This window comes from Mastigoproctus giganteus, chromosome 4, assembly GCF_048544385.1.
Source record: "Mastigoproctus giganteus isolate SK-2022 chromosome 4, ASM4854438v1, whole genome shotgun sequence".
Taxonomy (NCBI): domain Eukaryota; kingdom Metazoa; phylum Arthropoda; class Arachnida; order Uropygi; family Thelyphonidae; genus Mastigoproctus; species Mastigoproctus giganteus.
This window is the reverse complement of record NC_143578.1, coordinates 222443518-222456664: the sequence shown is the minus strand read 5'-3', so window position 1 is coordinate 222456664 and position 13147 is coordinate 222443518. Positions and strand designations below refer to the sequence as shown.

The window sequence follows — 13147 nt, the reverse complement described above, 5'->3', positions numbered from 1 at the left end:
AGGCAAGCTTATATGGCATTAACCCAAAAAAAAAAGAAAATGCTTCCCATATCACATATCTGTCCCCGCTAATAGTTTGTCTAGGTTTTCCTTGAATTTATTCAAATTACCCATTTCCATAACACGAGATGAAAGTTTTCCAACAATAAACTACCCAATGGCTGAAAGCAAATTTACTCAGCTCTATTGTGCAACCAGCGTTCCTCAGTATGAATTTATGCCTCCTCATGTGCATAGTCTGAGCAATATGAAGAATCTCAACAGCATTGAGTTTGCTCAAGCCATTCAAATCCTTAAACACCTCAATCAGATCACCCTTCTGGTGCCTAGTCTCCAGATGCTGCTTTTTGCAGAACTGAAGCCTTTCTTGGTAAGAGCACACTCCCCTTTATTCCTCTCAGAAATCTCACCACCTTTCTTTGTACTCATTCTAGCAGCTCTACATCCTTTCCAAAATGAGGCCTCCAGACCTGTATGCAGTACTCAAGATGTGGCTTAAGCATGGGAGAAGACAGAGAGAGTTATCAATGGGTACTGCTCTTCTTGGACTAATGGTATTAATGGAATCTCCCAGGGTTCAGTGCTGGTCCCATTTTTTTATTATTATTTTTTTTTTTTTTCTGTATTAATGATGTTCATGAAAGCACATTAGGCTTCATATCTAAATTTGCAAATGATAATAAGGTTGGTAGCTACTCACAGTAATCAGGGTATGCTGCTGCAACAAGATCTAGACAAATTAGGCAGATGGGCTGAGATGTGACAATTGAAGTTTAATACTGAATGTAAGGTACTTCATATGGGGGCGCAGAAATCCCAGATTAAGATACCACATTCAGGACAGTGGAGAATGAAAAAGATCCAAGGGTCTTTTTCATTCTCCCCTTTTAACTTTTCATTTAGAATTGTGCAGCTAGATATGAAGTTCTCTGAGCAGTGCAGACAGGTTGCCAAGACAGCTCATGAGGTTTTCTCAATGATATACAGGAATTTTGACAGCAGAGATAGGGAGCTAATTTTTGTATAAGGCAATGGTTAGGCCAAATCTTGAATACTGTATACAGCATTCAAGATGTCTGAAAGCCTTTTTTAGGAAGGATGCAATGGGTACAGAGAATAGCAACAAGAGGGATTACAAGAGCTGCTGGGAGTCATGATGGAGCAAGTAAATACATGGGCTGTGTTAGGGTAACTAAGAGTAAGAACAGGTGCATTATGTACACCAATGCTAGAAGTATAGTAAATAAATTTGATGAATTTGAAGTGCTGATCAAGACATCAAAACCAGATTTTGTTGGGATATCAGAGACATGGTGCCACACAGGTATAAGCAGTGCAGAATTGCAATTTGAGGAGTACAATGTGTACAAAAAGGATGGACAGGGTAGGAAGGGAGGAGGGGTTATGCTATTAGTTAAGAAACACATAAAATCTAAGGAAGTGCAATCAGCTGATATGGGTGGGCAGTGCAATGTTCAGTCAGTTTGTTGTGACATAAGCACTGGTAAAGGGAAAATGAGAGTAGGAGTGTGTTAATACGATAAATATTTGTATTGACAATTTATTGTAAACTCTACTGACTTGGTTGTCGTGCCGGAGTATAAACAGAAAAAAATTTATTTATTTATAGGCCTAATGATTCTGATGAGTACAATGAACAATTGTGCAAATAAATAGAGTGAGCCAGTAAATCAGAATGTTTTGTAATGGGGTATTTTAACTTTCCAGATATTGACTGGAACTTGTGGGTTGGTCACTCACATGCTAGTAAGGCTTTTGTGGATTTATTGGAGGATTGTTTTCTAAGCAACATGTTTGAGGGGCAATTAGAAGGAGTAATACCCTTGATCTAGTTATGAGCAGTGATGATTATTCATGCATTAAGAATTTGCAGATAAAGGAACCATTAGGTGACAGTGATCACAGTGTACTGATGTGAGATTTACTTAAAGATGTAACTGCCATCAAAGGTAAAGGGAAGGATTTTTATTTTTGTAAAGGTGACTACAGTGGTCTCAGACAGTTTTTAAATTCTATACAGTGGGATCAACTGATGATGTTAAAAACAGCGAATTCTAAATGAGAAGCCTTCAAGGAATTAATCTTGGAAGCTACTAGACTTTTCATATCAACTAAGAAATACTGTTCAAGGTTGAGTCCTAAATGGATGTCAGATGGACTAATGAGACTCATGGCAGAGAAGAAAAATGCATGGGATGCATATACATTATCAGTAGACACGGATGCCTGTGGTAGATATAAGATAGTCTGTGATCAAGTGACAAAGGAGGTTAGGAAAGCAAAGGCAGATTACGAGAAATCTTCAGCAAAGGATGCAAAGAAAAACAGTAAAGACTTCTTTAATTATGTAAACTGTAGAAGAAAAGGGATTAATCAGATTGGTCCATTTAACATAGATGCTTTGACTATTGATGATCATGCTCATTAGCTGATAAACTGAATGAGTATTTTGCCTCTACATTCACACATGAGGAGTTATTCAAGGAGGGTAATGCCAGAAGTTTATCAAACAGTGGCATGGAGCTAAATGATTTTGTAATAACTGAGTGGAGGAGAAATTGCTGAAGTTAAACAAGGAAGATACCTGGGGTGGAACTGATCTATCCAGTTAAATTGAAGGAGGCAGTGAGGGAAGTTAGTAAACTCTTAGCCATAATTATGAGAGAATCTGTAAATTCAGGGGACGTCCCCATGGACTAGAGATGTGCAAATGTATCCCCAATTCACAAAGGGGGTCCAAAGGGTGACACAAATAATTATAGACCTCTTAGTTTAACTTGTGTTGCAGGGAAAAAGGGGGTTCAAAGGGAAACACAGATAATTATAGACCTGTTAGTTTAACTTCTGTTGCGGAGAAAATAATGGAGTCACTGGTTAAAGAAATGATGCAGAATCACCTAGACAAGACTGCAGGATTAGTTCAGATGCAGCATGGGTTTTTAAGGGGGAAGTCTTGTCTGACCAGTTTGATTGGATACTATGATGTGGTCACAAAGGAACTGGATGCAAGAAATAATTTTGATACCATATACTTGGATTTCAGGGAAGCTTTTGATACTGTTGCACATGGAAGCCTGGCGCCTCTGTAAGCAGGTGGGCAGGAGCGGCAGTGCTTAGCACACGCTTCTTGATTAGACCGGGGTTCGAGCCCGTGACCACCAAATATGGAGGATGCGGAAAGGTCAGGGAATGACCACCACATATCTCCAGAGGGGATATGTGGTGGTCATTCCCTGACTAAGGCCCTATATGCCTTAATATGGCCTTAGTTGCTAATGCTCCTAAAAACCAAATAACGAACAACAACAACAACACGGAAGCATGCTTTACAAATTGGAGCGGTATGGCATTTAGGGCATGTTGCTGCAATGGATAAAGGAATGGTTGAGTGGGAGATGGCAGAGAGTGGTAATAAACAGGTACTGCTATACATGGACTAATGTTATTAGTGGAATCCCCTGGTGTATATCAGACTTAATGCCCAAGTTTGCAGATGATACAAAGGTTGGCAGGTTTGTTAATGACAGTATGCTACTGCAACAGGATCTAGAAAAGTTAGGTATTTGGGGTGAGAAGTGGCAACTGAAGCTTAACATTGAGAAATGCAAAGTACCATGTATGGGTAGCAGTAATCCAAGAGAAATGTACCAACTGTGTGGTATTACACTCAGGAAGGTGGAGAATGAAAAAGACCTGGAGGGGCGTTAATTGTGCAGTCAGATATGAAGTTTTCAGAGCAGTGCAAACGCAAACAGGCTGCAAGGGTAGCTCATGGGGTCTTGTGAATGATATATAGGAATTTTGCTAGTAGGGATAAGGAGGTGATTATCTTTTTGTATAAGGCAATGATCAGGCCACACTTTGAGTACTGTGTACAGGTCTGGAGGCCTCATTTTAGGAAGGATGTTGAGTTGTTAGAATGAGTACAAAGGGCAACAAAGTTGGTGAGAGGAACAAAGCGGTGCTCTTACCAAGAGAGACTTAAATTCTGCAAGTTGTAGCATCTGGAGACTAGCCATCTGAAGGTGATCTGATTGATGTGTATAAGGCCTTGAATGGTTTGAGCAGGCTCAATGCTGATGGGATACTTCCGCTTGCTCAGATTAAGAACCTGAGGGGGCATAGATTCAAATTGAGGAAAGACAGTTGTAGAGTAGATGTGCAGAAGTTTGCCTTTAGCCAGTGGGTAGTTTAATCCTGGAACAGACTTCCATCTGTTGTTGTGGTTAGTTAGTTGATAGCTTAAATAAATTTAAGGCTGAAGTAGACAAACATTTGGAGCGACCGAATGGGTGAACTGGGAAAGGCTGTTTTATTTATTTATTTTTTGGATGATGCTATATAAGCTTCCTTTCTTGCATTATATGCCTCAACTAATGCTAATGCTAATTTTCCTGTTATGGCAGGCCTGAAAATTGAATAAGAAGAAAAAGAAGGGTATTAAAAGAGGCAATTGAACATTTGGTGATAATAGGTTTTGGTGTATTATTAGTTTGCATGCCAAAAAAGGATATGTAATGAAAGTCGATGAATATTTGCTAGACATTTACTACTATCTAGAAACAAGTGCTAAAAAGAAAGATAGTTTTAAAGTTATGCATGCCACTGAAGTAAAAAAGATTTTGAAGCATATGTGTACATGTTGGCTTTATTTTGTTGAATGTGTAATATAACAGTGACAACCTTTGACAGTTCTGTTTAAAGAAGAGGTCAGAAAAGCTATATGAGTACTTTTCAGAGTTGCAGAATTAAAAAGTACAGTAAGTGAACTTTAGTGAGCACCAGTGGCTTGTGTTCAAATCCAATTCATGATCCAAAAGTTTTGAAGGAAGGCAAATTGATGAACTCGGAAAAAATAATTTCTTGATTGTAAACTTCTGGTAAAAGCAATCCTAAACTGGCCAAACAAGTTGATAACTCTAGGTGTGTTATCCTCACTCATGCATAAAGTTCTGGCATGAACTATTCTCTTCTGGCACGAATAAAACAATATGTTTGTTTCTTTTTAAATATTATGCTATGATTTGAAAATCTGAACTTAGCTCTTCATCCAGTATCATTACTCCTAGAGGTTTAGAAGAATGTTATGTGAAAATTTGTTTTAATAACAGCTTTCATATTATCCATTTGTGAAATTCCTTACCATAACTGACTAAATCATAAGAATGATTCTGACTTAGTTGTAGTAGACATTTCTGCTGCCAAGTTGTTCCCCCCCCCCCTTATTCGGGGTATGCCTATGACGTCTATCCTGCTTCAACTGTGCAATCAGTTAGGACAAAAAATCTGAGCCCTCAGAAATCAAGGGTTTTAATGGCCCCAGATCTCTGCAGCAGCAGATTGCATTGTGTTTTGTAATGGCAAGATCACTTAGCGTCTTTCCACCCCACATAATCCATTTCCTTTGTTTATTTACCCTGGCGTGTTTCAAGATGCTGACAGAGAGAGTGTGACACACAAATAACATTTAACAACATTTATTATGAACGAAAAGGTCATGTATACAATATGCCTTCACACAATAATAATACAAAGAGTAAAGTATGCATCGCTTCTAAGTGCAACCATATACTAACAACAGGACATAATTAGAGTTATAAAATCTAATGGTCTAATGATTTCATACAATTCTACATTCTATCTTTCAAAACAAATCCGGTTTTTGACTTTTGACATCCTCTATAAATATTACTACAATATAATCTATTATATACCTTGTTGAATTAATACTAACTTCTACATATAAAAGGGAATAAGAAAGGAAGCATTGAGTTTAAAGTAAATTTGGCTGTTTCACACATGTTCATTCGCACGTAAGAATGGTCTGCTTACCAGGTTAAGTTGGTTTGTCCTGGAGCTTGTTACAAGGCTTCCTTCTATAGTGGAGTGGACTGTGGTCTTCTTCCATCACAATTCTATCTCTTCAGCCTGAATGGATGGTGTGCACAGTTACTGAAGAGGCTTGCGCGATATGCCAATGGTGACTTAGGCAGTGAAGGCGACCAGCATCGATTGTCAAGAAAATAATATATAACTGTGAGATATAATTCTCATCCAGTTCTGTCTTGCATTCAGCAGAAGATTCACTTTCTCCATGAACGTGAATATGATATCTGATTCTGCTGGATTCCCAGCCACATTGGGATTAGGGGAAATGATTTGGCTGACACCGCAGCCAAATCAGCAATTCCCAATAATAATTGCTGCCTGTCAGTCCCCTATACAGACTACAGGCAAATAATACACCAAAAAATATACTCCCAATGGCAGGATTCATGGAATAGACAGACTACGAATAAATTATATCATATAAAGCCTGTAATTGAACCGTGGCAGTCTAGTCTGTGCAGGAATCGTAAGGAGGAAGTTGTTCTTACCCGGACCCGCATAGGACATAGTCATTTGACTCATTCGTATTTTCTGAGGGCTGATGATCCTCCTATGTGCGAGTCTTGTGACACAATTTCATCGATCAGACACATTTTAATTGACTGTCCAGTTTTTAGCAATATACGTTTTACCGCTTTTAACCATCTGACTGAGCCGGAGACACTCAGTCAGATTTTATCCGACAATGACCATGTGTCTGCTATTTTTAGCTTTTTGAAATCAGTAAACCTTTTTACTCATATTAAAAAAATCTACCTTGTTATTGTTACTTGTTTATTGATATTTGTCTTTTACAGTTTATACTTGTTTTTATACCTTGACTTAGTGACCTAATTCATTAGGCCACTGAAAGTTTTACTTTTTTATGACCATGTTTTGGCGCATTACAGCCTAAGTTGCTAATGCGCCAATAAAACCCAACCAACCAATGAGTCTCATTAGTTCATCCAACATCCATTTGGGCCTGAATATAGAGCAGTAAACTATGTTATGGCACCCAACACAAATAGCTATCTTTTGTACTGTAGCAGCTGTTAGGCACACACACACTGGTGATTGTGGTTCTGTGTGGGGGGAAATGGAATCAAATGTTTAACACCTGTGCTTATGATTCTTACTGTTTTCCCAGTTGCTAGTGAAGAGAATACACATAGCACCCTCACATACCTTACCTTTCCTGGGGTAGTTGTGGTGCACAATAGCCTTAGGTGGTCTAGATTTGCATAAATACATTTCAGCATACAGGTACTAAGTGGGCTTAATAAGGTATACTTTATAAGATTTTAAAATTATCTATAAGAATAATTTGTTTAAATTTTAAAACTATGTTTCAGAAATCTGGAGGTAAATTAGCAGTACTGGGTTCTGCTCATATGTTTTCAGATCAGTATATTGACAAAGAAGAAAATAATAAAATTAAAGTAAGTGATTCATAAGTTCTTAATCTACAGGAGTGTTTTTTATTGATTGATTTTTATAAGATATAAAAAATTGCAATACTTAGAATGAGTTTATTACATCAGTGTTCAGCATTCAGCTAATGCAGAACACCATTAATTGCAAACCTGATATAAAAATGTTATGTGCTAACTTTGTATTACAGTAAACTCTCAATTTATTGATGAACATTTGATTTATATACTAAAGATCTAAATAAAAAATAATTTTTGACACCAAAAATTTGATTTAATACATGTACCACAATATTGCAAGCTTTTGTTCTTATTCAGAGACTTTTCAAAACATCAGCTTTTGAAAGTAAGGTAGATAAGAATCAAATATTTTTAAAGATTTAGCATTTAATGTACTGTTAATACACTGTAAAAAAATCTTTATTTATGAATCTTTTTCTTTCAAACTAGTGTTGCAATGATGTTTTTTTTTTCTTTTCAAATCTAGCACAGAAAATGCTTAGTCTTACAGTTATTGTACAATATGTTACTATTACAATTGGGATTCTAATTCTAATTTGATGATTTAATTTCACAGATAACAAGTTTGAGACCCACAGATTTACTTGTAATGTAATGTGCCTATAATCTTTAGCCACTTCACAAGACAAACATTGATCAATGTTTGTCCTGTATAGACTCTGGGGAGTACTTATGTAGATCTATGTTTTGAAGGTTGATTGTGGGTCGGAAAACTGCTAGCTTGGGGGGGGGAATACAAGGACTAATAGATTAACAGTAGCCACTGGCAGAGGTGAAAGTGATTCTTGCACTGCTTCTATTAGAATGAGCAGAAGCCTGAAAAACAAGATGCATGGTATTTCAGAGACTGCTGGGAGCCATTGCGGTACAATTAAACACATGGGATGTGTTAGGGTAGCTAAGAATAGAAACAGGTGCAGGTATACTTGCGTGTACACCAATGCTAGGAGTTTAGTAAATAAATTTGATGAATCTGAGGTATTGCTCAAAACATCAAAGGCAGATATGGTTGGGATATCAGAGACGTGGTGTCACACAGATATAAGGAATGCAGAACTGGAATTTGGGGAGTACAATGTGTACAGGAAGGATAGACAGAATAGGAAGGGAGGAGGGGTTATGCTGTTAGTTAACAAACACAAAATCCAAGGAAGTGAAGCCAGTCAACATCTCTGGACAGTGCAGTGTTGAGTCATTTTGGTGTGACATAAGCATTGGGAGATCAAAATTGAGAGTAGGAGTGTGTTATAGGCCTAATGACTCTGATGGGTATAATAAGAAACTGTACAGGGAAATAGAGTGGGCCAGTAAATCAGAGAGTCTTATAATGGGGGATTTTAATTTCCCAGATATTGACTGGAATTTGTGGGTTGGTCACACACACTAGCAAGGCTTTCGTGGATTTATTGGATGATTGTTTTCTACATCAGCATGTTTGGGAGGCAACTAAAGGGAGTAATACTTTTGATCTGATTATCAGTAGTGATTCTTCATGCATTAAGAATCTGCAGATAAAGGAACCACTAGGTGGCAGTGATCACATTGTGCTGAAGTGGGATTTACTCAAAGAGTGCAACTGATGATGTTACCAACAGCAAATTCAAAATAGGAAGCATTCAAGGAATTTATCTTGGAAGCTACTAGGCTTTACATACCAACTAAGAAATATTTTTCAAGGTTTAGGCCTAAATGGATGTTAGATGAACTAACGAGACATACGGCAGAGAAGAAAAATGCATGGGATACATATAAATTAATGGGTGACATGGTAGATGTATCATAGGTAGAAACCTATGATAGATATAAGCTGGTCTCTGTAACCAAGTCACAAGACTCAGGCAAAGGCAGATTATGAGAAATCTTTGGCAAAGGATGCAAAGATAAACAACAAAGAGTTCTTTACCTATGAAAATTCTAGAAGGAAAGGGATGAATCAGATTGATCCACTGGATATTAATGTTTCAACTGTTGATGATCCTGCTTAAGTGGCTAACAAACTAAATGAGTATTTTGCATCTACATTCACCTAGGAGGAGTTATTCAGGGAGGGGAATGCTAGAGACAGTGAGCTAGATGATTTTGTAATAACTGAGAGGAAAGTGGAGAAGAAATTGTTGAAGATAAAACATAAAAAAGGCACCCATGGTGGATGGGATCTATCCAGTTATATCAAATGGAGGCAGCAAAGGAAGTAAGCAAACCCTTAGCCATAATTATGAGAGCTTCCTCGGACTCAGAGGGGGGGTACCCATGGACTGGAGATGTGCAAATGTGACCCGAATTCACAAAGGAGGACAAAGGGCTACACAAGTAATTATAGACCTGTTAGTTTAACTTCTGTTCCAGGAAAATTAATGGAGGCACTGGTTAAAGAAGCACTGCAGGATCATCTAGACAAGACTTCAGTTATAGCTCGGACACAACATGGTTTTGTTAAGGCATTTGGCATCTAATGTATCTGGCATCTAATACTTCCGATTTCTTAATCAGATTTACCAGAAAACTTACGGCCTACCTATGGGATTAGGAATCTCAGCCCCCCCATCTGAAATTTACCTAGCCTCTGTAGAAAATCATATATTACAACCATACCCCCTGATATTAAATTATTTATACGATACGCTGATGATATCCTCTTAATAGGGCACAAATCCACAATAAATGATCTTTTCATTAAATTTAATTCCATGCATAAATGATTAAAATATACCCTGGAATTGGAAGAAAAGGGGCAAATTAATTTCCTAAACCTCACTATATACAGAAGCAATACAAAACTAGGAACAAGAATTTTTTTAGAAAAAATACTCACACCGGCAAATACCTACACTTTGAATCACATCACCCCCTCAACACAAAAAAAGCAGTCTTTTATAATCAAATTTACAATGCTATAAAATACAGTTCCACACATTATGACCTTAATAATGAACTACAATATATTACAAGTAAATTCATATCTAGGAAATATCCTATTCAATTAATCAAACAAACTATTATCACAGTCCAAAATAATATCAACAACCCACCCAAACGCATGTCCAATAATAATCCACGTATTATCCTCCCTTACCATAGTAATTTTGCCAACCAATTCCGCCGTTTATTCAAAAGTACTGATATCACCCTTACATTCTCATCTTACAATAAACTAGGTTCATTATTCAACTCATATAAAGATACACAAAATTACCACATTAGTGACATGAATAATATCATCTACTTAATAAAATGTCAAGATAACTGTAATGCTTGCTACATTGGTAGCATCACCACAAAATACGGTCCTACCAAAACATCAAACACACGTGCTTACTACCACTACAATAGCTTTAGGACGGGACAGTCCAATACTGAATTAGCAACACATGTTCAATCCCACAACCACACCCCCTTAGTAGATTCAGCCATTCCTATTATCAAATTAAAATCCAGTTTTAAAATTTTCCAATATGAAGCCCTAGTTATAGAATGGTTTTGCCGCCATTCCACTCTTCAAGTATTAAATTCCAAACTACCCTATAACATAGCACCGGTCTGGAATCTCATGCACCTGAGATTCCACGTGTATCCAGGAGCATCACGGGAACCTAGTCTTCTTAAATACACGCGTTTACTCTCATTCTACCGTTGCCAACTGAAGACGTGTAAAACGAAAGCCACTTGTTATGGCTATTGGCCTTCTGTTTCCAACCGTATAACTAAAATCGTTTCAAATTTCAACATTGACCTGAAAAACACATGGGTTGTGTTAGGGTAGCTAAGAATAGAAACAGGTGCAGGTATACTTGCGTGTACACCAATGCTAGGAGTTTAGTAAATAAATTTGATGAATTTGAGGTATTGCTCAAAACATCAAAGGCAGATATTGTTGGGATATCAGAGACGTGGTGTCACACAGATATAAGGGATGCAGAACTGGAATTTGGGGAGTACAACGTCTACAGAAAGGATAGACAGGATAGGAAGGGGGGAGGGGTTATGCTATTAGTTAAGAAACGTTTCCGACAGGTGGGTCGGAAAACTGCTAGCTTGAGGGGAGACAAAGACCAATAGATTGACAGTAGCCACTGGCAGAGGTGAAAGAGATTCTTGCACTGCTTCTATTAGAATGAGCAGAAGCCTGAAAAACAAGATGCATGGTATTTCAGAGACTGCTGGGAGCCATTGCGGTACAATTAAACACATGGGATGTGTTAGGGTAGCTAAGAATAGAAACAGGTGCAGCTATACTTGCGTGTACACCAATGCTAGGAGTTTAGTAAATAAATTTGATGAATTTGAGGTATTGCTCAAAACATCAAAGGCAGATATTGTTGGGATATCAGAGACGTGGTGTCACACAGATATAAGGGATGCAGAACTGGAATTTGGGGAGTACAACGTCTACAGAAAGGATAGACAGGATAGGAAGGGGGGAGGGGTTATGCTATTAGTTAAGAAACACATAAAAACCAAGGAAGTGAAGCCAGTCGACATCACTGGACAGTGCAGTGTTGAGTCAGTTTGGTGTGACATAAGCATTGGGAGATCAAAATTGAGAGTAGGAGTGTGCTATAGGCCTAATGACTCTGATGAGTATAATAAGGAACTGTACAGGGAAATAGAGTGGGCCAGTAAATCAGAGAGTCTTATAATGGGAGATTTTAATTTCCCAGATATTGACTGGAATTTGGGGGCTGGTTACTCACACACTAGCAGGGCTTTTGTGGATTTATTGGATGATTGTTTTCTACATCAGCATGTTCGGGAGACAACTAGAGGGAGTAATACTCTTGATTTGATTATCAGCAGTGATTCTTCATGCATTAAGAATCTGCAGATAAATGAACCACTAGGTGGCAGTGATCACAGTGTGCTGAAGTGGGATTTACTGAAAGAGGTAACTACCATTAGGGGTAAAGGGAAGGGTTATTGCTTCCGTAAAGGCGACTACGATGGACTGAGACAGTATTTAAATTCTATACAGTGGGACCAACTGATGATGTTACCAACAGCAAATTCAAAATGGGAAGCATTCAAAGAACTTATTTTGGAAGCTACTAGGCTTTACATACCAACTAAGAAATATTGTTCAAGGTTTAGGCCAAAATGGATGTCAGATGAACTAATGAGGCATATGGCAGAGAAGAAAAATGCATGGGATACTTACAAATTAACACATGACACAGAAGCCTATGATAGATACAAGTTGATATGCAACCAAGTTACAAAGGAGGTTAGGCAGGCGAAGGCAGATTACGAGAAATCCTTGGCAAGGGATGCAAAGAAAAACAGCAAAGAGTTCTTTACTTATGTAAACTCTAGAAGGAAGGGGATGAATCAGATTGGTCCACTTGATATTGATGGGTCAACTGTTGATGATCCTGCTCAGGTAGCTAACAAACTAAATGAATATTTTGCATCGACATTCACACATGAGGAGTTATTCAGCAAGGGGAATGCCAGAGGTGTATTCAACTCTAGCAGTAAGCTACAGAATCTTGAAATAACTGGGAGTAAAGTGGAGGAGAAACTGTTGAAGATAAACACAAGAAAGGCACCCGGGGTGGATGGGATCTATCCAGTTATATTAAAGGAGGCAGCAAAGGAAGTAAGCAAACCCTTAGCCATAATTATGAGAGCTTCCTTGGACTCAGGGGAGGTGCCCATAGACTGGAAATGTGCAAATGTGACCCCAATTCACAAAGGAGGATCAAAGGCTGACACAAGTAATTATAGACCTGTGAGCTTAACTTCTGTTCCAGGAAAATTAATGGAGGCACTGGTTAAAGAAGCACTGCAGGATCATTTAGACAAGACTT

General features: G+C 38.0%; 1 protein-coding gene across 1 annotated transcript in view; it reads left to right on the top strand.

Annotated features, from left to right (window-relative positions):
- The window catches only part of IFT52 (intraflagellar transport 52), a 197674-nt gene that overhangs the window by 100616 nt on the left and 83911 nt on the right, over positions 1 to 13147 (top strand). The window lies entirely within an intron of this gene.